At 38.1% G+C, this 27,497-nt stretch overlaps 1 pseudogene; it reads left to right on the top strand.

Annotated features, from left to right (window-relative positions):
• The first annotated feature begins 330 nt into the window (after window positions 1-330).
• On the top strand, window positions 331-13,694 carry LOC100985195 (hypoxanthine-guanine phosphoribosyltransferase-like; annotated as a pseudogene).
• Window positions 13,695-27,497: the final 13,803 nt, after the last annotated feature.

The following is a 27,497-nucleotide window of genomic DNA, read 5'->3' as shown; positions in this document are numbered from 1 at the left end:
TCCTAATTTTGGCTTAAGACTAACCCTGTAAAAATGCAAGTATCTCATGGCATCAGTCTCATCGGTTGCAGCTGCCTTCAATGGATGAGTTTATTAGGTGCTTTCCCATGAATAGGTGAAGACTGGAAGGAGGAACAGAGGGAGCATGAGACACCTGGTCTTCCAGGAAGAGGTACCAGTAAGACTCTGCTACAAGTCAGAGGGAAAATCCAAGCAATTACCTAGTTCAGAAGTTCCAATTTACACCCCACAAGCCAACTCTAGCCTGTTTTGTTGGTCTAAAGTAGTATCTAATTTTAAAAATCTGAATTTGATTTCCTTAATAAGACTATGATCCCTCCAGTTCATCGCAGACCCTATCAGTCCACAGTCTCACATCAGTCTGCTTCATTTGTTCAGGGCACCTGGCCTGCCGGTATGTGAGTTGTTGACATCTGCATTCTAGTCCAGTTTTCCATTACATGCAGAAGCCCTTTCAACAACATTATGTATTCTTTATTTATTCATACATTCATTAAAAAAATATGTGCTGAACAGGTACTACAAGCAGGCTCATAAATGCACAGAATTTTAGAGCAGGAAGAGAGCTTGGAGATGTTCTAGTCTGACCTGCTCCTGAATGACTACTGAGTAAATAACAAAATGAAGGCAGAAACAAAGATGTTCTTTGAAACCAATGAGAATGAAGACACAACATACTAGAATCTCTGGGACACATTTAAAGCAGTGTGTAGAGGGAAATTTATAGCACTAAATGCCCACAGGAGAAAGCAGGAAAGATCTAAAATTGGCACCCTAACATTAAAAGAACTAGAGAAGCAACAGCAAACAAATTCAAAATCTAGCAGAAGACAAGAAATTACTAAGATCAGAGAGGAACTGAAGGAGATAGAGACACGAGAAGCCCTTCAAAAAATCAATGAATCCAGGAGCTGGTTTTTTGAAAAGATCAAAAAAATAGATAGATGGCTAGCAAGACTAATAAAGAAGAAAAGAAAGAAGAATCAAACAGACATAATAAAAAATGATATGGGGGTATCACCACTGATCCCACAGAAATACAAACTACCATCAGAGAATACAATAAACACCTCTACATAAATAAACTAGAAAATCTAGAAGAAATGGATAAATTCCTGTACACATACACCCTCCCAAGTCTAAACCAGGAAGAAGTTGAATCCCTGAATAAAAAAAAAGTTCTGAAATTGAGGCAGTAATTAATAGCCTACCAACGAAAAAAAGTCCAGGACCAGACAAATTCACAGCCGAATTCTACTGGAGGTACAAAGAGGAGTTGGTACCACTCCTTCTGAAACTATTCCAAACAATAGAAAAAGAGGGACTCCTCCCTAACTAATTTTATGAGGCCAGCATCATGCTGATACCAAAGCCTGTCAGAGACACAACAAAAAAAAAGAAAATTTCAGACCAATATCCCTGATGAACATTGATGCGAAAATCCTTAATAAAATACTGGCAAACTGAATCCAGCAGCACATCAAAAAGCTTACCCATCACGATCAAGTCGGCTTTATACCTGGGATGCAAGGCTGGTTCAACATACGCAAATCAATAAACGTAATCCATCACATAAACAGAATGAACAAAAACCACATGATTATCTCAATAGATGCAGAAAAGGCCTTTAACAAAATTCAACATCCCTTCATGCTAAAAACTCTCAATAAACTAGGTATCAATGGAACGTATCTCAAAATAATAAGGGCTATTTATAACAAACCCACAGCCAATATCATACTGAATGGGCAAAAGCTGGAAGCATTCCCTTTGAAAACTGCCACAAGACAAGGATGCCCTCTGTCACCACTCCTATTCAACATAGTATAGGCAGTTCTGGCCAGGGCAATCAGGCAAGAGAAAGAAATAAAGAGTATTCAAATAGGAAGAGAGGAAGTCAAATTGTATATATATTGTGTGTGTGTATATGTATATATACTATATATACAATCTAAATATACAATCATGTCTTCTTCAAACAGGTAATACAGCTTAAAAGGGATGTGAAGGATCTCTTCAAAGAGAACTACAAACCACTGCTCAAGGAAATAAGAGAGGACAAAAACAAATGGAAAAACATTCCACACTCATGGATAGGAAGAATCAATACTGTAAAATTGCCATACTGCCCAAAGTAATTTATAGATTCAATGCTATCCCCATCAAGCTACCACTGACTTTCTTCACAGTATTGGGAAAAACTACTTTAAACTTCATATGGAACCAAAAAAGAGCCCACATATCCAAGACAATCCTGGGCAAGAAGAACAAAGCTGGAGGCATCATGCTACCTGACTTCAATTTATACTACAAGGCTACAGTAACCAAAACAGCATGGTACTGGTACCAAAACAGAGATATAGATCAATGGAACAGAACAGAACAGAGGCCTCAGAAATAACACCACACATGTACAACCATCTGATCTCTGACAAACCTGACACAAACAAGCAATGGGGAAATGATTCCCTATTTAATAAATGGTGTTGGGAAAACTGGCTAGCCATATGCAGAAAACTGACACTGGACCCCTTCCTAACACCTTATACAAAAGTTAACTCAAGATGGATCAAAGACTTAAACATAAGACCTAGGACCATAAAAATCCTAGAAGAAAACCTGGGCAATGCCATTCAGGACACAGGCATGGGCAAAGACTTCATGTCTAAAACACCAAAAGCAATGGCAACTAAAGCCAAAATTGACAAAGGGGATGTAATTAAACTAAAGAGCTTCTGCACAACAAAAAAACTAGCATCAGAGTGAACAGGCAACCTACAGAATGGGAGAAAATTTTTGCAATCTATCCATCTGCCAAAGGGCTAATATCCACAATCTATAAAGAACTTAAACAAATGTACAAGAAAATAAAAAAACAACCCCATCAACAAGTGGGCAAAGGATATGAACAGACACTTCTCAAAAGAAGACATTTATGCAGCCAACAGACACGTGAAAAAATGCTCATCACTGGTCATTAGAGAAATGCAAATCAAAACTACAATGAGATACCATCTCACACCAGTTAGAATGGTGATCATTAAAAAGTCAGGAAAGAGATGCTGGAGAGGATGTGGACAAATAGGAATGCTTTTACCCTGTTGGTGGGAGTGTAAATTAGTTCAACCATTGTGGAATACAGTGTGGTGATTTCTCAAGGATCTAGAACCAGAAATACCATTTGACCCAGCAATCCCATTACTGGGTATATACCCAAAGGATTATAAGTCATTCTACTGTAAAGACACATGCACACATATGTCTACTGAAGCACTGTTCAGAATAGCAAAGACTTGGAAGCAACCCAAATGCCCATCAGTGATAGACTGGATAAAGAAAATGTGGCACATATACACCATGGAATACTACACAGCCATAAAAAAGGATGAGTTCATGTCCTTTGCAGGAACATGGATGAAGCTGAAAACCATCATTCTCAGCAAACTATTACAGGAACAGAAAACCAAACACTGTATGTTCTCACTCATAAGTAGGAGTTGAACAGCGAGAACACATGGACACAGGGAGGGAAACATCACACACTGGGGCCTGTTGGGGGGTGGGGGGCTAGGGGAGGGGTAATATTAGGAGAAGTATCTAATGTAGGTGATCGGTTGATGGATACAGCAAACCACCATGGCACGTGTATACATATGTAACACAACTGCACGTTCTGCACATGTACCCCAGAACTTAAAGTATAATAGAAAAAAGAAAGGAAAAAATAAAAATAAAATTAAAAATGTTAGTTATGTTAACATTTAATGGGTTTTATGTTAACATTATTCTTCTTTTAAAATGAATTAATAAGTATTTTTTAAACTTCTCAATTTTAACTTCTAATGTGGTAAATATCAATAGCTGTATATAAACTAAAGTTCTTTGGGGTCTCCAGTAATTTTTAAGTGTATAAAGAGGTCCTGAGTTCAAAAGTTTGAGAATTTCTAATTTAATAAACCAAGCAAGGGTAAATTATATTACTTGAATTTTTCCAACAAGCATATAGTCATGTATAAGTTGTGTAATTAAAAAAGAAAAAAGTGAATGGGCACCATTTACTCATTAGAAAAAATTGGAAAGTGGGGCCTTGAGATGTGACTACTTCATATCGCATCAAGGATTGGTCTGACTTGAATTGTTCCACCACCAAAGACTGGCATGAGTATCACTAGCACTGGGGTTATCAAAGAGTGACATTGAGGCTCATGTTACCTAAATTAGTATCTCAGTTCCCAAACCTGCTCCTCCTGTGTCCATCTTAGTGATGGGTACCACCACCAGGAGCCTAGGCTGGAAACCTGGCTTCCTCTTACATGCCCTCCCCTTAATTTCTGCCAGATTCACTGTTGCTAGCTCCTTTGACAGCTCTGGCTCCATTCCTCTTTACTGCAACAGCCGCTGATCAGGACAGCCATTATCTCATGTGTGGAGATGGCCCCCACGTCTTCACTGGTCTCATGGCCCCTCCAGTCCCCTCCATCATGGCTCCGTGCTGCTCCTGAGTAATCTTTCTCTTACACAAATATGGTGATGATCCACCTCCTTCAGCCTTCTTTGTGCCATAAATGACCCTTCCTAATCCAGCCCCTGAAGACCTAACCAGCCTCACACCTCTCCTACTTTATCCTCCACCATGAAGCGCTCTTTGTATGTTTCCAAACCCACCATGTACAGTGGGGCTTAGGGGCTTTTCCACATGGGGGTTGAAGATCCCTCAGCCTGGAATGCATTTCCTTCCACTTGTCTATCTGATAAACTCCATACTTTGTCTCAAAACAAAAACTTTCTTCTTCTGAAGGAAACCTCAACTCCTAGAAAGGCCAGGTACAGAGTTAAGCACACAATAAATATTTTTTAAGTAAATAAATGAATCCCTTATTTGAACAAAGAAAAATTATTTGTGGTGTCTGTTACATGTCCTCACATAATGAACTTAACCAATAATCACCGTCCTAAAGGATGAATGGTTTCACTCTAGGACCAGGCCTTATAGTATGCTCTGTAGGGTAGAGATGAGGACTAGGATGAATGTTCATTGAGCTCAGTTCTTGACCTAGAAGTTATTTCTCTCCTACTATATCTCTAATATCAACTGTTTTCTTGTCTTTTTCTTATTTTTCTTAAAAATGGAATTATAGGACAAGATTGAGATAATTTGTGGTTCTAATAAATTGGTATCTGGTTCATCGGTTCTGTCATTTTAAGATTAACAATACAATATTTATAAAGCTTTTATCTGGTATAAATAATGCATGAATATTATTCTCATCACTTTCTCATTAAAAATAGTACCTCTTTATAACATTAATTCTGGCAGCATCTTCTTTGTAGTGTCAATATAAAATAGGATGGGTTGTCCATAGAGTCTTTGCCTGATTAAAATAGACTGTGATCCTTATTTTTTATTAATAGAGGAAACTTTACAGAAAGAAGAAAATATATTGAAATAAACCATGTCAAGCACCTAAATCAGGATGTGTCTCATGGTAGTGAACAATAAATGCTGTCCTTCTTCCTTCTACCATTAAAGCTAAATTCAGCAAGACTAAGCCTAGAGCGTTCAGCATGGCAAGTATGTCCCTACAGATTTGATCCCTGCCCACATCTGAAATCTGCAACTCTCTCTGTGAAACTTTACACTGCAGCAATATAATCTGCCAGTAGTTCTTGGATACATGGTTTTATGCTGTTTCTCATTTATTTGTCTTTACTCATCTGATTCCCCTACTGGGAATGCTCTTGGCTCATCTAACTCCTTCCCGTCCTGCCTGACTCAGAGTGGGTGTCACCTTCTCTGGAAACACCTCCAATCCTTCTCAGCTTGGATCAGCTGTTCCACCTTGGAGCTCCCACAGGACCTTTGGCTTATCTCTATCATGGCCATTTGACCCTGCACAGAACCTGACCTTGCATATCTTAGTTTCCTCATCTGTAAAATGGAATAATAATAGTCTCAACTACACAAGGTTATCAGGATAATTACTCAAGATAAATGCAAAGTGCTTAGGATAGTGCTTGTGTTATATTAATCACACCCTACATTTCTAGCTCTTATATTTATTTTGGTAGCACTTACCACATTGAAAATGCCTGTGCTCTTATCACAGTATATGACTATGTCATTTCTCTGTTTCTAAGAAAGTACCAGACCTCCTGGTTACTAGCAAGAGCTCTGTAAACTGAACAAATGCTTTATATCATTCAGAATTCTATTGTCTATTAATGTACATGCATAGATTTATATCATAGTAGTCATCAGAGAACACTATTCCACATTTTGATTTTACTTTACATCAACAACACTTGTTATTTTTAGCAGCTCTATTTATGTTTATTTATTTTTTCTTTATATTTTTACAATTGGTTGTATTATAAACATATTTGGCATTAATAAATAAATGTTTCCTTTGGGAGGCTGAGGCGGGTGGATCACTTGAGGTCAGGACTTCAAGACATGCCTGGCCAACATGGTGAAACCCCATCTCTACTAAAAATACAAAAAATTAGCCAGGCATGGTGTCATGTGCCTGTAGTCCTAGCTACTCAGGAGGCTGAGGCAGGAGAATTGCTTGAACCTGGGAGATGGAGGTTGCAGTGAGCTGAGATTGCACCACTGCACTCCAGCCTGGGCTACAGAGCAAGACTTCATCTCAAATACATGCATGCATACATACATACATAAAATGTTTCCTTATGGCAGCAAGAATGGTTTGGTCAAAATATATAAACACCTTGAAAGAGATCAATACATTGACCTCCAAAGAGACTAGGCTGATACACGATTTCTCATGAACCTATTTCTTCACAGACTTGTCATCATTGGATGTTATCACTATTTGGTTACTTTAATGGAGATATAATGGTACTTCTGAGTTATTTGCCTTTTTAAATTAGTAGCAAGGGTGGACATTTTATCATGTGATGAGGTACTTTGTTTTTTCCCATCAGCAACAAGACACCTATTCATTTTTTACTACATTCAAAGTGGAAAACAAATAGTAACGTTATATATTTCCATCAAGCCTTTACACTTCTTTAGATATAAAATTTCCCCAATCTTTCCCCTTTCTCTTTACTATGTATCTTACAGCATTTTCTACTCCCATTGATTTCTGTTCATGAATAGTAGTACCCTTGGAGTCATGCAACACAGAAACCCAGACATTCAAGCTGCCATATGACGGTCCTCAGTAGTATTTGATTATGCTAATTTGTGTATTTCAAGCTTATTTTTGACAGATTGTTTTTAAACAGTTCATTCCTTGACTCATCATGAATCTATTCTAGTGTACAGCTCCAAGTTCATTCTTTTCCCTAGTGATATCCAATTTCTTCAAAATGCTTATTGAATAGTCATTCTTTTCCCTATTGTGATGCTGTTTCTGGAATGTTATAAAGTTCTTACACAATTTGGAATTTCCATCATTTCTGTTCTAGTGCACTGATGAATCTTTTAAATTTCAAGCCATATGATTTTTGACCACAGTTACTTTTTATCATGCTTTACAGTCTGTTTACAGTGAAAGGGGCATTACTACTAATCTAAAATGGTTTTAGTTTCAATGTCTATTTCCCCCATTTCATCCTTCGAGGGTGAAGAAGTGAGAACTGAGAGCTGGAGAAGTTAGGGAACCTTAACGTTCCTTCCCATCCTAAGAATTAGGAAGCCTGTGATGGTACGGAGCAGACATCAGAAGCTGGCTGCCTGATCTGGCTTACAGTCTTGTTCTGTTTGTCCTACACAGCTGCTATTATTTTGGTTTGCTTTGACTGTGAATGTCTTTGGGTAAAACATGCCTGCTGCAGCTTTCTACAATCCCCACCAATTTCTGTGATCTTACACTTGGGCTGCTTATCTCAATTTGGTTACCTGCCTGATACCTGGATTTATTTGAGCTTGCAACCCCTGGCATAGTGTGTCTTAATGCTTCCTTAGTTGTAAAATTGGAATAATACCATATCTCATCAGGTTGTTGAAAGGATTACATGAGCTAACCTATAACCATTGCCCACTGGGAGAAATGTTTTACTCCAACAAATTTCCTGTCTTTCTCTACTCGCCCCTGCAGAACAATGATAACTTTGGGTTCTCTGAAGGCAGTGGACGGATCTTGGTGCTATTTTCACTCTCACCCATTGCACAGTGCCTGGTACACAGCAGGGGCTCACTAAATATTGGCTAAAATCTGTTGGAATAACTATTACCAGTAGCATCATCTCTGCTTTCAAAATGATTGTAAAAAAAAAAAAAAAGAGTGTTAAGAATATGGATATATGCATGTCAAGTGCCCAGGGGCCAAACTGTACATATAAGGACGTCGAGTCCCACTTTAAAAGGGCCCACACTCAAGGTCGCCATACCCCAAATACCTGCCCAGATTCTTATGGCCAGTCCCTTGTCATTGGTCAAGGATCTCTTAGAGTATATTGAATTGCTAGCCATGACAGTGCTCATGATAAACTGGTTTCTGCTTTAACTTGGCCTTAATTAACAAATACACTCATTAAATAATGCCTGCTCACCCTATATTCACCTGTATTTAGTCCACCTGGCTCCAGTAGCTATGTCTCCTGTTCAGATAGAAGAACTCATTGTCAAATGAGGATCTAAGTTGTAAAAATGCTTTGCTTTCTAAATTATAAGTAGAGTCAGGTCACTAGAATTATCAACAGATATTAAGCTCTATCCATCTATATCTATTTTAAATGATGCCCAAGAAGCCAGGATTTACCTCATATCCTGAGGCAATGCTGCTAAAATGTTTTGGGTCAAATAAATAATACAAATATAGAGAAGTCTTTATTTTACTTAATGAAGAAAGCATTTTAAGATTTATAATACACTGAATTGAACTAACCCATTATTAGCAGTCCTATTACATGAAGCATTATAAAAATGGTCAATAGATATTAGACAAAAATAAGAAATAAAGTCCATTATTTTTACCCACAGCCCCAGCATCATGATTAGTGATGATGAACCAGGTTATAACCTAGATTTATATCATATACCTCATCATTACACTGAGGATTTGCAAAAGGTTTTATTCCTCATGGATGGATTGTGAACAGGACCAAACGACTTGCCTGAGATGTGATGAAGGAGATAGGAGCCTCTCACATTGTAGCCTTCTGTTTGTTCAAGGGGGGCTGTACTTTATTTGCTGACCTACTAGATAACATCAAAGTACCTGAATAGAAATAGTCATAGAGTCATTCTTATGATAGAGCCAATAAGGAGCAAGGAGCTACTGTAATGACCAGTCAACAGGGGATATAAAGGTAATTGGTGGCGATGATCCTTCAACTTTAACTAGAAAGAATGTCTTGATTTTTGAAGATGTAATTGACACTGGCAAAACAATGCAAACCTTGCCTTCTGGGTCAAGTACTATAATCTAAAAATGGTCAAGGTTTGCAAGCTCGCTAGTGAGAAAGCACCCTTCAGAGTGTTAGAAATAGGCCAGACTTTGTTGGATTTGAAATTCCAGACTTGTTGCAGGATATGCCCTTTTCTATTGTCAACCAAAATTAAGGCTGTCGAGGCAAAAATAATTTGATTAAGGTTTACTGGAAGCCAAACGTGAGGATCAACCCGGGAAGATACACCGAAAAAGTTGGGCATATTCCAAAGTTTGTTTACAAGTTAGAATGCTTCTATAAGAAAGTTTAGGAGAAGGGAAGGGGACTCCTCACATTAGAATTGTCTTTTTTCACTGGAGGATACAATACAGAGGTTTCAATCATTGGCTACATGTTACAACATAAAGGCAAAAATGTTCTATGTGTAAGTCAATCAATATAACTTCATGATTTGGAACAAATCAGTGTCCTCTTATTATCAGTAGTCCTGTACATATTAATCAGTACATCAACAGTTTGAGGAACTCATGACAAATTTGAGTGACTCACAATAAGACTTTTTTACTTAGGGACACGATGTAAGCAATGAAGCATTAGATCTTCCCCAGGCCGTTAATTTGTGATCTATAGGTTATCATTTCCCCCTTATGATACATGAAAACATGGAAGATTAGTCTCTGTTTAGAGTGATAAACATTCTTTATCCCCCAGTGCTGAAAAGGCTCATTTCCAGGAAGTCATGTCTCTCAGTGAAGGAAGAGAACTTGTTATTACAGGTGGACCACATTGTTAGCAGCATTTGGTAGGTCATAATATGAGAAAAATATGTTGTTTTTGTGGATAATGAATCATCTCCAGTCACTGGGTGATATGATTAGGTTTCTGTCCCCACCCAAATCTCATCTTGAATTGTAATCCTTAGGTGTCAATGGAGAGGCCTGACGGAAGGTGATTAAATCATGGAGGTTGTTTCCCCCATGCTGCTCTTGTGATAGTGAGTGAGCTCCCACAAGATCTGATGGTTTTATAAGGGGCTCTTCCCCCTTTGCTTCGGTCACATGCTCACTCTCACCTGCTGCCATGTAAGATGTGCCTGCTTTCCCTTCTGCCATGATTGTAAGTTTCCTGAGGCCTCCCTAGCCAACCAGAACTGTGAGTCAATTAAACCTCCTTTATTTATAAATTACCCAGTCTTGGGTGGTATATTTATAGCAGTGGGAGAATGGACTAATACACTGGGTGACCATTATTTTGGCCTTAGCCATTGAAGAAAAGTTTTTAAATTCTGGAACAGTTAGTTAGCTTAAGAGAAAGGTAAATGTTATTTTTGTTTACAAATGTATACTTCACTCAATTGTTCTAAGATATAAATAGTATAAGGGAGAAGAATTTTTTTTTACTTTGGAAAACAGAATATAAAAATAATTAGCAATGTTTTCAACAAAAGTAATAAAAATGATTTTAGTTCTCCATTAATTCAGTCCCATGTAATTTTTGCTCTGTTTAATGCTGTGTTGGAATTTTTAAATTTTTTTTGGCAAAGTCTCACTCTGTTGCCCAGGCTGGAGTACGGTGGCAGGATCTCGGCTCTCTGCAACCTCTGTCTCCTGGGTTCAAGTGATTCTCATGCCTTAGACTCCTAAGTAGCTGGGATTACAGGCATGTGCCACCACACCCAGCTAATTTTTGTATTTTTAGTAGAAACAGGGTTTCGCCATGGTGGCCAGGATGGTCTCAAACTCCTGACCTCAAGTGATCTACCCACCTTGGCCTCCCAAAGTGCTAGGATTATAAATGTAAGCCACTGTGCCTGGCCTGTGTTGGTAATCTTTATGTATCAGTTTTTATTAGAGTTATGGAAGTATTTATTTAGTCCATTTATCTTAAAATTATTAGAAATCTGTGTTTAAGAGTATTTATTAGAGCTTTTCCATGGAAAGCAGTTTTAGATTATAATTAATTATAAATTTTTAGAGACGAATTTATAACAACTGTAAATGACAAAAACTTAGAAGAGTCATGATAAAATGTGATAAAAGTTTCCAACTGACAAGAAAATTTAGTTATTTTTATTACATGTAGCATTTTAAGATAATAACCAGAATTATGACTGACAGTGTCACATCAGAATCACCAGACTTTTACAAATTTTATATTATCTTTAGAATATTCACATTAATAACAGATCCATATAAATATAACTTTAGAAAAGAGTTAACATAACAATCAAAATTATGACTAATGACACATTATATTTTTATGAACTTATATAATTTTTGGAATAGTTACATCAATAACATACCCATAAATGTAACTGAAAGAAGATCTGGTATCATTTAGCATTTGACAATGTCTCCCATACAATTTAACCAAATCTAACCATTTAATATTTTTACAAGATGAGCAATTTTTTGAGGCTTTCCAGGGCCCAACTAGAAAATCTCAAAGTTAATTTTAGGCCAAGAAGACTTAATTTAAGATTTGGATCCTGGGGAAAACCATCAAAGATGTTCAAATGTTTAAACCATTTGTTTAAAGCAGAATCACAGGTCATTTTTCCAACACTGGCGGTTACAATTTGACAAGAGATTTTTGTTCTCTTTGTTCATTTTGTTTTAAATTTAAATGTGCTTTGCCATTTTCAGAGAAGAAAATGTGTGCATTGTGAAATTTCAAAGTTTCTGCCTAAGAGGTGTATAGGAACCAAGGGAATAAGCAGAAAGGAATGAGTTTAGATAATAGGTAGAAGGAGTGGGAACATTTGGAAGTTTAGAGGCTTTTGGGTGCTATTGGAAATAAGTCTCGCATTTAATTTGTGTTGTTCTAAAACCAACTTTTTTTTCAATTTTGTATGTAAAGATGTTGTTTTAGCCATGTCTAAAAGATCCCCACTCTGGCTATTATTGCTTATAACCATCCCAGGTTAGGTTAGTCCACTTATTTAAGTAGAAGGACCATATATATTTTATGTAAACCGAGCTGGTGCATCCTCAGCCTTAGATGACCCATTTTCTGTTTTGGTTGTTTTGAGTGAGACAAGCTATGTAGTGGAGCAAAAGTGTCCTCATGTGACCATTAAGGAAAAGGTATCTTGCCCCAAGCCTCCTGGAAAACAATTTACAGACTATTTTAACCTGTCTTAGAATTCAACAAAAACCCTTAGGTTGAATTCGTAGCAGTAACTCTCATTCCAGGAGAGTCATTGTACTTCCTAGCCAAACAGGAGACTAGCTTCAATAAACCAGGGCTTTGGCTAAGACAGGACATTCATTAATTTTGGGAAGAACTCATCTGTAGCATCCAGCAAGGGAATCCAAGTTTGGAAATGCAATGAGTTCATTTCTGTTACCTGCACAAAGGTTGGAAATTGGCTGGGTTGTCCAGGGAGGTCATTCCAAAATCCTGCCCATGACACCATTTTGTTGACCAAAATTAAGGCTGTTAAGGCATAAATAATATGATTAAGGTTTATTGGAAGCCAAATGTGTAGATCAACCCAGGAAGTCACACCAACAAAGTTAAGGATGCTTTGAAGTCTATTACAACTTGGCTTTTTTTTTTTTTTCTGAAACAGGGTCTTGCTCTGTTACCCAGGCAGGAGTACAGTGGTGTGATCTTGGCTCACTGCAACCTCCACCTCCAGGGTTCAAGCAATTCTCATGCCTCAGCCTCCTGAGTAGCTGAGATTACAGGTACACACCAGCACATCTGGCTAATGCCCAGCTAACTTTTATATTTAGTGGTGATGAGGTTTCACCATGTTGGCCAGGCTAATCTTGAACTCCTGACCTCAAGCTATCTGCCCGCCTCAGCCTTCCAAAATGCTGGGATTACAGGCATGAGCTACAGCACCCAGCCCAACAACTTGAAATGTTTTAATAAGAAAGTTTAGGAGAAGGGGGTCTCCTCATATCAGAGTTGTCCTTTTTCATTGGAAGGTATAATTCAGAGGTTACGTTCATTGGTTACAGATGACAACACATAGGCTAAAATGTTCTATGTGGAATGGAGGACATTCACATAGAATCATGAAGTTTACACTCAGTAAAACTTCATAATTTAGAAACAAGTAAGTGTCCTTTTCCATGTCAGTAGGTTATGTATTAATCAGTACATCAACAGTTTGAGAAAATTATAAGATATTTTACCTGGGGACAGGATGTAAGCCATGAATCATAAGACCTTCCCCAGCAGTAAATTTGGAAGTGTTTTAAGTGTGATCTGTAGGTTATCACTATAATGAATATTTCAGGGATTTGGATCATGTTTGTGTCATTAATGAAATGGAAAAAGCAGAATACAAAGCCTAAAATGAGAGTTCAAATTCAGTTTGAAAACATCTAGAGTCCCATTGATATCACCAGTAAAATTATCAAACATTCTAGTTCTGTGTCTATCTGCTTAGTAAAGCTTTTGTTGTACCTCCTAAGAATTTTATATTTTTTTGTATTTTAGAAATGTCCATTGCTGCATTCCCAGATGCTTTACTTGCACCACGAGTCTATCACTTATCATTTCCTTTGGGTGGATTGTCATTTAACTTGTGAATGAAAAAAATCTTTTAAACTACACTACTATTGAATGAAAATATTAAAGTTGTATCTGTAAGAAACATTTAAGGAGAAGATACATTAGTTTTTAATGGTATCTTATATATATATTTATATATATGAAAGAACAGAGGTGATTAAATATCATTAATTATACCACCATGTGTTTAGAAAAGTAAGAAGCAGTTAAGTGTTCACATCAATGACAGCATCTAAGAGGTTTTGCTTTGTGGAGTAAATGTATGTCCTGGAATCATTTTGGTAGTGTTTCAGTAGTGTCAACTGTATTTTCCTACCTGTTCAGATTATTACTGTGAACCTTTTCCTGCAGTTCATTTATTTATTTTTCTGAAAGTTGCCTATAAAATACACTAAAACTTATTCTGACTCCCTCAGCAGTTCTTTTTAAACACAAATTAATAAATTCCAAAAAAATTACCACCTAAAAAAAGAAAGAAAATATATACAACATGAGAGACACAGTCACTTTCTACAAAAACAAGTATTGCTGCCATTACCTTAATAAATACTAACTGCAGTTTTAAACCCTAAGAGAAAAGACAGAAGAGCAGACAATGGCAAGCCTCCATTTCTTGTAACAGGAAAGCAGTCAGGATCTACCTATGTTCCCCAAAAGTCATATGTAAGAATGCTCATGGCAGTACCAGAAACAACCCAAATGCTCTTTATACAATGGGTAAAAACATGGAGGTAGAGTTGTACAATGAAATGTGACACAGCAATAGAACATACACAACAACAAGCGTATTGTTGAGTAAAAAAAAGCCAGAAACAATGTTCAGTTTCCATTACACATTAATAAAAAAAACAGGCTAAACAAATATATAGTGTCAGAAGTCAGAGTGGTGCTTATCCTGGTGGAAGTGGGTGAGAAGTGACCTGAGAAGTGGCCGGTAATGAACATGAGGGACTCTTATGGGCTGTGGGTAATTTTCTGTTTCTTCAACTTAGAGCTGATTACACAGGTGTGTTTGTGAAAATTCAAGTTGCACACTCATGGTTTGTGCTGTTCTCTGCATGCATGTTATACGTCAGTAAAAAGTTTATTGAAACAAGCCAATAGAATCACTAGGAAATGTCTGAGGTCTGAGCTCTAACTTCTTAGAATCCTGCTCATAGCTTCTCCGTGGAATCTAGAGAAGGCAGGATCTAGAGCTTCTCTGTCCAGTATGGTAGCCACTGGCCACATGTGGTTTAGAGCACTGGAAATGTACCTAGTCTGAACTGAGATGTGCTGTAAGTATAAAATGTAAAGGCTCAGTATGAAAAAAGAATATAAAATATCTACTTTGCAACCCTGATGTGCTGAAAATTTTTTTAAATAATAAAAATGATTTTTTTTTAAATCTTGATAATTTTACATTGGTTACATATTGAAATAATATTTTAGCTATATTATGTTAAAGAACACATACTAGTAAAATTAAAATTAACTTTGTTTCTTTTTACTTTTTTAATGTGACTACTAAACTTTTACATATGTGGCTGACATTTATGGTTCTAGAGCCTCCATTCCTTCTGAGACTTGAAATTGTGACTTTATCATATGCTTACAGACAGGAATGAAGTTAACCCACAAAATAATGCTAAATCTATGGTTATAACTTTTGTTACACTCTAATATGGTTCACAAAATATTCCTGGCCCCATTTTAAGCTTGAAACCTAAGGATAAATTATTTGCCTTGGAATGTGGAGTCCTTAAAACGTAAGAGTTAGACTCCTAGAAGCTGAGGCTGTTATTCTCTGCTTGCCCACACCAAATTCATTCTCCACTCTTCATACTCAGTCCCAGCTCTTCCTGGGCTCCAGTAATTATTTTTTTCTACCATCTCTTTGGCTCTGACAGAGGTAATTGCTTCTCATGTTGCTAGTCTTTGGTGCCTCAACTTCTCTAGTTTGTTCCTTGTTTTGCCATGCCGCTGTAAGTAGTCCTTTCATTAAAGTCTCTGCATGCAAACCCTCTGCCAGGATCCAACCAGGCTGATAGAACCTTTTCATCATTTCACCCTGTGCAGTAAACCTACTCCAGTATCTCTGATAGATGGCCGTTTGGCCTCTGCTTAAACATTTGACAAACCCAGCACAACAGGAGTCCCTTTTCCTTATTCTCCCATCCACAAAATGGGGTGGGAGTGATGGGAGGAGTTCTCTTTTGTCTTTTTTCCCACTTTATACAATTTTTATGTTACTGTCTACGGTTCTACCTACATGCCTCTCATCTAGCCATAGTCTACTCAAAGGAGGAATATATTCTTTTTAAAATCCTCTTGGTCATTTTTAAAAATTGTGATAATAACACAACATGAGATCTACTCTCTTAAGTTTGTAAGCACAAAATGCAGTACTATTAACCATAGGCATAATGTTGTAGAGCGGATCTCCAGAACTTATTCAATAATCTTATCTGTTTGAAACCTTATGCCTGTTATACAGCAACTTCCCATTTTCCCTTGCTCCCAGCCCGTGGCAACCATCATTCTGCTCTGTGTCTATCAGTCTGACTATTTTGATACCTCATGTAAGTGGGCTTATGTAGTATTTGTCCTTCTGTGAGTGGCTTATTTTATTTCATATAATGTCATTTTACATATAATTCATTTTACAGTTTTCTTTTTTTTTTTTTTTTTTTTTTTTGAGACGGAGTCTCGCTCTGTCGCCCAGGCTGGAGTGCAGTGGCGCGATCTTGGCTCACTGCAAGCTCTGCCTCCCGGGTTCACGCCATTCTCCTGCCTCAGCCTCCCGAGTAGCTGGGACTACAGGCGCCCGCTACCACGCCCGGCTAATTTTTTGTATTTTTAGTAGAGACGGGGTTTCACCGTGTTAGCCAGGATGGTCTCGATCTCCTGACCTCGTGATCCGCCCGCCTCGGCCTCCCAAAGTGCTGGGATTACAGGCGTGAGCCACCGCGCCCGGCCTTACAGTTTTCTTATAGTGGCCATGCATAGATTTTTATATTCCCAGGCCAATATTCTCATATAATGAAAGTTATTTCCTGTGATGAAAGTTATTTGCTGGCAAATTTCTATAATTTGGTGTTTGTGAAAATAAAATCCATGGAAAATAATATTAAAATATTATTAAAGTTTCCTTGAGAAGAGATTTCTTTTTGCCAAATTAAGTGACATCAAAGATTCCTATTAAGAATACCTTATTGGTATCAGAATAGACATATACATAGAGACAGAAAATATAATAGCTGTTACTAGAGGATACAGATAGGGGAGAGTGAGGAATTATTTTTAAAGAACACAGGGTTTCTATTTGGGATGATAAAAAAATGTTCTGGAAAAGGATAGTGGTGATTGTTGTACAACATTGTGAATATACTTAATGCCACTGAATTCTGAATTGTACACTTAAAGATGGTTAAAATGGTCAATTTTTATTTTATGAATATTTTATCACAATGAAAAAATTTAATACAAAACTATTCAATTACATTTGAAATTCAAATAAGCAACAAATAATTTTTAGCATAAGAATGTCCCATACAATATTTGGGACATATACTAAAAAATTATTTGTTTTTCTGAAATTAACATGTAACTAGGTATCTTGTATTTTATTTGACAACCCTGACAAGAGATGACCAGAGTCTCAACATAGGAAGGGACAAAAAAAAAAATGAGGATTCCACACACGTAGTAGGATTCGAATAGATAGGACTTGGTGACTAGAATGAGCGCATGCAGAAGAGGGAAGAAGTAAGAATAGCATTGAGACTTCTGTTTCACAAGGGGTGCCATTGATGGAGATAGAAAGCAACCACAACCATTCAGTCCATTCATTTATTCAACTAATCTGTATATTTTGCCTGGTCTTGATGTAGGGACTGACAAGAACTCAGTGAGTAAGTAAGGAACTTACAGTGCAGTGAGGATGATGAGCAAGTGAGGAGACAGTTGGAATCAGTACAATAAGCTCCATGATTGGGGGAGTACCTACTGCCAGGGGCATGTAGGGGAGGCACAGAGAAGGGATCAGATGGTGGCTCACTGGAATCTGGAATGGGGGCGGAACATCATCAGAGGAGCTCTTGGATGAGAACCAAGAACAGTCTTGGCCTCCTTGACAGTCACCAGGGGCGGCCCTGCAGACCATGGGGAATCCTGCTTTATCATTTTCTTCCAAAGACCAATGCCCTTCTACAGAAGGGCTTCACCACTCCTAACCACAGAAGTACCTGTTGTCAGCAAATTCAGATACAATTTGGCAAGCTGGAATGATTACTACGACCTTCCTGGAACAATGATTTTAAAGATTTTTTAAAAAGGAAATAAAATGTATCATTAGGGCTCTTCCCAACCAACCACAGGTTTCCCAGTGCCCAGCATGCTGCAGTTAGCTGAGCCAGGCCTGGGAAATGTGCAGCTTCTAAATCAGGTCAACGTCTGGCTTGGCTTTGGTGCTTGCCAAACTGGCCCCTGCTGTTGCCTCATATACTTTGTACATCCACAAATTATCACTTCATTAGACATATTGTAGCACCACTAAAATTGTGTACACAAAACGCTCCATTAAAGAACTTAGGTTTGTTCAGGAGGAATGAGTCATGAAGATTAAACAAAGGCCATTTCTAAAATCCTGAATTCCCTGGGGCAGCTCAGCAGGAAATTAAATTGCCTGTTAGTGAGTTGAATTCTTTGTAACTTTCTGAACCTAGAGACATGGCTTCTCATCTCCTTCTGGGTCTTTCTACTGGAGAGGCAGGGTAGATTTCCTGTCAAGTTTGGTGAAGATTTAGTGGTGTCTGGGTGATAAGTCAGCCAAGGTCCTGGGGTGGGGCAAGGTAACCTAAATATATGCTAGACTTTGATTTCAATCCAAGTGAGTGTAACCTTCCTTTATTATTGCGTGGGCAGGGGAGGCATGGAGACAGAGCAAGACAACAAAGGGGCTGCAGACCGACTTTTAGGGCAGCGAGAAGTTCTATATGCTACTATAATGGTGGATACATTATATATTTGTCAAAATCCTCAGAATGTACAACACAAAGAATGCAAATGTAAACTATGGACTTTAGGTAATAATAATGCATCAATATTGACTCATCATTTGCAACAAATGTGCCACCACTAATGCAAGATGTTAATAATAGGAGAAGCTGAGTAGAGAGTGAAGGAGAATATGGGAACTCTCTATTCTTTCTGCTCAATTTTTCTGTGAACCTAAAACTTCTCCAAAAAATAAAGTCTATTAACGTAAGGGAAAAAGGAGGCTGCAGAGCCCTCACAGGGTAGGAGTGGCATGGAGGCAGGACAGGCAAGAATTGGACAAATTCATAAATGAGTAAGGCTGAAGCAAGCAGGACTGTGAGGTCCATAAGCAGGTTAGGAACTGTTTTATTAATCTCTTTGTGTACAGGACATCATAATACATTTGCTGTGTAAATGAATGTTTTAACGAATGAATGAAAGAAACTGATTTTATTATATTTTAAGGCAGTTATCAGCAGGCAAATGAATTAGAAACACAAAGGAATCTTTCTTGAAATATAATGCACATGTGCATACACACACACACACACAGCTGCCTTACCCCCAACCCCATCCCCTGAATTGACAGCTACAATTTTTAGAGCTCTTCCTTATCTTTCATGTACACAGCCATAGGATAAATGTATTATTGCCCCATGCCACCTGCAGGAGACCCAGGCTAGGAAAGAATCCTATCTTTGCCAAATTAATCTTGCATATAACAAAGTACTGCACACAGGCAGAGAATATGGCTGCCTAGCAGCACAAGAATGGAATTATTTGCTTCGTTGCCCACTGCTTCTCTCTACTCGTACAGAAGCCTTACTGGACTTCATTAAGCGTTCAAATAGCCTCTAATAAAACACCTGTGTTCTTATTCAAACCCTCTTTTATGCTGTCTACATAGCACCTAAGAGTGATGTATTCATCTGGTGAATTCTGGCTGGTACCTTTCTCCCTGCAAAGAAGGGAGAGAATGAGAGGCCAGCCTGGGTTATAAGAAGGAGCAGAGGAGACTAGCAGTGCAAGACTGATCAGAAGTTCATGCCCTGGAAAGTCAGCTTAGAAGGGTACTGAAGGCCTAGGGTGAGCTTTGGATTCAGGGACTCACAAGAGAGTTGGCTTTTAGGTTGAGTTTAAAGATAAATAGAACTTTGCATGCAGGGATAGAAGGCAGGAAGAAATTAAAATCAGAATTTTTGACAGTTTCAGAGATGGGCAAGAATTGGCACATTGCCCACAGCCCAAATCTGGCAGCAAGAGATACACAGTTTGAAGTTACTTAGGCATAGAGCCCAGAGCTTCACTAGCTTTATGCAAAGAGTTGGCCTCAGAGCAGGGCAACTGCCCAGTGAGTTCCATCTCTGAACAGTTTGGGAATTTCTGGCCCAGGTCTCACTCTGGCTAGATGAACTTGGCCAGCCTGCCTGCTTCCTTCTCTTCTTTATTTCTTTTTCTTTTGTCTCTCTCTCTCCTTTTCTTTTTCTTTCTTGCATCTTTCTGTTATTACAAATACCAAAAGCATGTTCCAGTTGTCCAATTTCTTAGCTTGTTAAAGAGATAAAGCAGGCAGGCACAGTGGCTTATGCCTGTAACCCCAGCACTTTGGGGAGGCTGAGGCATGAAAATCGCTTGAGACCAGCAGTTTGAGACCATCCTGAGAAAATGGTGAGACTATTCTCTACAAAAAAATTAAAAATTAGTCATCCCAACTGCTACTTGGGAGGCTGAGGTGGGAGGATCATTTGAGCCTGGGAGGTCAAGGCTGCAGTGAGCCATGATCGTGCCACTGTACTCCAGCCTGAATGACAGAGCAAGATCCTGTCTCAGAGAGAGAGAGACAGAGAGAGAAAGAAAGAGAGAGAGAGAGCAGGATGAGCTTATACCATGGGAACTCAAACAAAATTTTCCTAAACCAGGAAATAGCACAGTGTGTCTCATGTAAAGCTTGTGACACTAGCTGAGTAAAGCCTTAACTTTATGAATTACACTAATGCTTTTCAAACTTTAACATGCATGCAAATCACACAGGGATCTTGTTAAATTGCAGGTTCTGATTCAGGGAAGCTGGACTGGAGCCTGAAATTCTGCCTTTCTAGCAAGCTCCCAGATGTTGCTGATTAATGGAATTCACTCTGAGTAGCAAAGCATACACCATACCAATGTATGGAGGAGTATTTCTTACACTCATTGGTGGAGTATATGAAATTAATTCTAGACATTATTAATCAAGTACCAATTTCTTAGACCTTGGGAGACATGTTTTGGTCTGACTTATTGGTTTAGGATATACCCATATACACTTATCCCCACCCCCAGACAGTAGGCATCACTCTGTACTAGATTTCAATAAGTGTATTTCAACTGTGCTACGTATGAACAAAGCAAGATGAGAAAGGCAAAAAGGAGGGATAAGGAGTAGAGAGCAATCTACACATCCACAGGCCAACTCGACCAGATACTCAGACGGTCTTCTCAGCATCCCAATGCAGTAAATACAAACTCACTGTCCCTGACACCTAACCTGTCTCCTTCTCCTCCTGGACCCACAGCAAGATTACATGTATCAGCCTCCCTCAAAGTTCTGGCCAACAGAATCTGAACAGAATCATTATCACCATTTCCAGGATTGGCCTATAAAACCCTCCCTAGTGAGATTGTTACACTCTCTCCTCTGTTATCAGAGCAAAAGAGAGAGTTCCAAGGCCCTAAAGAAAAGCAGAGTCACAATGACAAGGATCATGGGCCCTGAACCATGTAGAAGGCTGCCCAATGAACACAAAAAACAAACCTGTATTGTACTAAGCCCTTGAAACTTGGGTACTTAATTTATATTAGTCAGGTCAATCTAACCAGGAAAGAGAAGCAACTCTAAGTGAAGTCTTTCAACAGAGGGATTTAATACAAGGAATTGGTTATACGAAAGATGAAAGAGCTTGGAAACCAACCGTGAGATGGTTGAGGCAGCCCGGTGATTAGCAACAGAATACTGTTCCCTCCCTACACCCTGATAGACAACAGGAGAAGTTGGTGTTGTCAAAACTAAAACACTAGCATGGTCTGGTTAGATCTACAACCATAGTGGGAGCTGCCAGTCAGAGTTGGGATCACAAAGTGAGAGGTAATCTTGCAGAAGTTGGGGCCCAGAGGAGACATCCACTGACAGAAGTGCCACCCAAAGCTAATCAGGAGAGGCAGAAATATCTTGGCCAATGCATCCTACTGGGCTCGACACCCAGAAGCCAGTCGACAAGATATTTGGGGAAATGTAGTTCTCTACAATATGTAAAAGGGCAAGGGGAAGGTAAAGTATGGTAAAGTGAACAAAGAATTCGTCTCTCCAGCCTGTTACCACACCAGTGTTACTATTCTTATTATAATAATATATCTGGCATGCTTACAATTGGCCCCCTGGATTGACCCCTGGCTCAATAGTGCCACAAAGATTGTTCAACTTTTGCTTGGCTATTTCCTCAGTGTACCTTTGTCTGTGCTTGTCCAGTTACCCTCCTGTGCCAATGGAAGCAAACCTGTGGAATGCCCATACACCCTAAAATCTCCAGCATACAGGCAAAAATAACAATTGGCCACAAGAAGGTTCAAAGAATGCTTTAGCCTAAGCTTTAATACTTGACAAATATGTTAGCCTCAGCAAGTTATTTAAATAGCAGTCGACCCACCAGTAGAATGGGGCTTAACAAATACTCCCATATTACTGTGAGAAGAAAATGAGATAAATTATGTAAAGAACCTAATGCATACTCTATACACAATATATGATTATTATTATTATTATTCACTCATTCACACACACATGCATGTGCTTCATTATTTATTAATAGAAATAATAAACTACTATGTCTGGCTCTCTGCTGATTTGCCTAGATTTTTTTTTTAAAGCCTTCAACCAGGTGCAGTAGCTTACACCTGTAATCCCAGCATTTTGGGAGGCTGGGGTGGGAGGATTTCTTTAGCCCAGGAGTCAGAGGCAGCCTAGGCAACACAATGAGACACTGTCTCTATTAAAAAAAAAAAAAAAAAAAAGCTTCCTATGTTCATTTCAGAAACTAATCCTAAAATATGTGCCTAACTCTAGTCCAGGGTAGATATTGTGAGTAAAGTCATGAACAAAAGACAAAATCTCATCCACCTGAAGCTTATATTTTAGTGAATGTTAATGCATCTTTTGGTCACATGAAAAAAAATGAGTTGAAGTTTTCTAGCAGGCACTTTTCAGCCCTGAAATACATAATTTTTACTTCAGTTTCACTCAAAATACAGCACAATAACCAACATTTACAAATGTTCAACATTAGACATAAATTAATCCATGAGTTTCATATCACTGGTCACAGACCACATTAATGTAAATGGCACTTGCCAAGGGAATTGTAGCAAGAATTTTTTCATCAGATAAGAAAATTGCAACAGACAGCCTCAAAAATTCCTCCTAAATAATTTACAAGACATATAAGCTAGGCTTGAAAGCTCTTTAAGATCTGTCTTGCCCCACCATCGTATTCCCAACACCCAGCATAGTGCCTGGCATTCAACAGGTACTTACTAAATATTAATACTTGTTAAATAAATGACTGATGGCTCTATGATTTTGGATTTATGATTCTATTACCTGGTACATGAGCCTTATTATAGCACCTACCACATTGTGTTACAGCTGTTATTTATTCTGCCTGTTATCCACACTCATTTCTGACCTCCCTAAAGTCTGGGGCTGCTTTTTGCCTCTCTGCTACCCAGCTCTGCACACAGCAAAAAGCCAATACTAAAAAACTGTCAGAGGGAGGGAGGGACAATATATGAACAAATTAATGAATTATTTGATCCACAATATTATGATTTATGAACATATAAACTACACACCTCTTGTTAGAGACTCATTAAAAAAATCAAGACATAAGGGATAAAGACCCATCAGCAAAGTGGCAGAAGAGATTCTAGGACTCCAGGAGAAAATTGGTTATGGAAATAACTGCTAACATTTCCGAGGGGACACTGTATCTTAAATCAATCAGAATAGAGTAGAAACCTACTATGTTCAAATCCCCTTGGTAAGTTCTGAGAGGTGATAACTAGAACTTTCCAGAACTTACAGTCTAGATCATTAGCTCTGTCCCTCAAGAGAACCCTGACAAATACACTGAGAAAGGAGTTAGAGGGCCCTTCTGCAGGGTCAGGATCTTACTGTTGTCCTCTCATAGAGCAGTGGTCAAGGCTCTCTGCAGAAATAATAGGATAAGATCAGAAGTTCTTAGATTTCTATAAAGCTGTGAGACAATTTTATGCATTTATTGCAGAAATTAATCATAATACAAGGGAGGAAGAAACAGGGTAGGAATGTAAGAAGGACTAGAAGAGGCAAAAAGGAGAGAACATACAGCTCAAGTTCCGTTTGGCCTGCTTTTCTGAAACTCTGCACAATGTTCTCTAATTTAGGGCCCTTCAGAGTCAGGCAGAAACTCTGAAATCAAATATCCTTTCATACCTTCTCTGCAATCAGATGCCAACAATGACTAGAAGATAAACATGGATTTGTAAATTCAGACACATATGAACAAACTACTGTGTTCTGAGAAGGCTGAAAAGAATTCAAGAGTTAAGTTGAAATGGTTTCCTTAGGTTAGTTAGTATCTTACAAGCATTTCAAGTGCTGTGCTGGGTAAAGATTAAAACACTGTGAGCAGAACTCTGTGTCTGTGTCTTCAGGAAACTTATGATATAACCTTTTAAGACACAAAAGACTGTCTTTATTCTCTCTCTGACTGAATTTACTCCCTCTGCTCTTGAGTGCATCAAGATAGGCATAATTCTGATTGGAAACTTCCTCCATTTAAGCACTTATTCCTGGCTAACAGCCCAAAACAAGCTTCTAAATCTGAGTGTTCAGTATGGTGACCACTGGCCACATGAGGCTAGATGAGCTCTTAAAATATGGCTAGTATAATGGAGAAACTGAATTTTTGTCTCTAATTAATTTAAATTTAATAACTGATACTCAATTCAGTTATTGGGAAATGTTCCGGTATGTTTGATACAACCTAAGTATGTGAATCTGCTTTTTCAACTGTAAATTTTACAAATTTTATCTAAACACAGATCAAGCATTTCCATCAAAAATTTAAAATCCAAGTTGAGATGTGTTGTAAGTATAAATACACATTGGAATTCAAAGACTTCCTATGAAATCACGTTAAATATTTTATTAATAATTTGTATATTGATTACATGTTTAACTTTTATTTTTAAACACTGGGATAAAACTGGGATATCATAACAAATATGTTATTTAAATGAACTTCGTTTTTTCTCTTTGACTATTTCAACTTTTATTATAAGAAAATCTATAATTATACATGTAGCCTGCATTATATTTCTATTGGACAGCACTGCTCTAAAATGATCACAATTTCCAAATTGGTCTCCAAACTCCAGTATTCCCAAGCTTTGCTCTTTTTTCTTTCTGTGCCAGGAAGATCCTTCTTAACCTCTATTTTTCAGGTGGCAGTTTTCCACTTAGTGCCTCCCAGTTACCTGTTGTAACCCATCTAAGCTTCTCAGTTTGTAGTCAAGACTCTCCAACTATGCAGGCCACACCTCTGCACAGCCCACACCTCTGTAATCTCATATCTATTTCCTACCATGCTGCCTATGTTCTAGCCCAACAGATGTTTTGTCAGTTCCATGTTAGTGTTCTATACTTCTGTTCTTTTCCCCAACAGAGTTTCCTCAAATTCCATCATTTTTCTTCTCTGCACCTTCCACCCTTTTCAAGGAATGTATCTAAATCCAGCTCTTCTACAAATATTTCCCATAATATCAGCTCTGCCTCCCTTTTTTCCAGATCCCAAATTACTTGGCCCTCAATTTTTTCCATAGAATGTTGCTCTTGTCAATGTGTCAACTCCTGTGCAATCGTTTGTGTGTGAGCTGCCCTGTGCCCAGGACTTGTGTCCCCAACTCTCCAGCAAGCTCCTGCAGAACAGGTGTCATGCCTGCTTAATGTTTTATATCCCCCAGCAACACCTCTGCAGTGCTTAATAAATGTCTGTGAATAAACTGTCAACACCACAATAAACCCTAATGAAAGAGGCATATAGACAGAGAACAGAGTTTTCACATGTGGATACTTCTTCCTACACGTTTTTCATGTGGTCTGAGATCTCATCTGGCATGTCATCTTTCACATCATTTGTGGAAGGGTCACACCTTCATCAAAGTGTTCATTTGCCCAAAGCATTTTATAATAAAGTCCTCTTGGTTTTAAAGAAGCCATTTGTACAGGCAGAGCTGTTAGCATTCTGTCTAAAAGATTACTCAGCATTTCTCCATGTCAAAAGCAACCCTTTACTACATAGCATTAGCAATTTCTCAAAATTATTAGTTTTTACTATTGGAATTATTCTTTGTAATTTGTTTTTTAATGGAAGTACTGGGTTAATATGGTGTTAGAAGAAAAAATTCTTATAAATTGCAGTTCAAAGGCATTCTTCCTTATTCATTTATTTAAGAAAGAGGTATTGAGTCTCATCAATGTGTCAGGTTCTGTTCTAGGGACAGAGGATACAGCAAGGAGGAAAACTGATGTGACCTCTCTTCTCACAGAGCTCCCAGTCTAGTGGAGAATAAAGAAATTGAGCAGGAACCAGCTCTTATCACAACTCAGCTTGATTAGAATAATGTTAATGGAAATAAGGGATACTAAGTGGTAAGGAGGCCTCATGAACAAAGACACAGGACCTCAAGCATGGTGTTACTGGATTATTTCCTGGTATCAGGCAGCTTAGTGCAAGAAAATTTTCCTCACACCCCAGGACACATCCTGATACTCATCCTGAAGACCCACTACGAAACAAACCCTAGGATCCAGAAGTTGAATGAAGGTAGAACCCCTCTGAATTCTATTCAAAGGGTTTTTATCCCATGAAGGACAAAAACTTTGTTTTACAAACTGCCCTGTCCTGGGCATGAGAAGAGCAAGACTACACCAGACTTAGCATAGAGAAGTTTTACCAGTCTAAGGATGAAACAGAGAGAGGAAAAGGATAGCAGTTGGAGTATGTAGGATGCTCAGTGTTCTGGTGATACCAGTGATGACCTTGATAATCTTTTGTCACCACCTAGGGCATCCATCAGAAAAACCCCTACATGCAAGAACCATCCCAGAAAGCAAAAGTCATTCAACATTTTGGTCTCAGGATCTCTTCACACTCAAAAAGTATCGATGACTCCAAGGAGCTCTTCTTTATGTGGTTTTAATCTATTTAATAATTTTTAATATTGACCTATTAAAAATTAAAACTGATACTTTTAAAGATATTATTAATTCATTTAAAAATAATTAAATCCATACATGTCATTATAGATAGCACATGTTTAAGAAAATAACCATGATTTCCAAACAAAACAATTAGTGAAAAGTTTAGCATTTTGTATTTTTATAAATCTCTTTAATGTCTGGCTTAAATATATGATATGTGGATTCTTATATCTGCTTCTACATTCAATTTGTTGTGTGTGGAACAATAGTAAATAAATATTTGGCTAGG

This window comes from Pan paniscus, chromosome 9 (genome assembly GCF_029289425.2).
Source record: "Pan paniscus chromosome 9, NHGRI_mPanPan1-v2.0_pri, whole genome shotgun sequence".
Taxonomy (NCBI): domain Eukaryota; kingdom Metazoa; phylum Chordata; class Mammalia; order Primates; family Hominidae; genus Pan; species Pan paniscus.
This window is presented reverse-complemented; position numbering and strand designations above follow the sequence as displayed.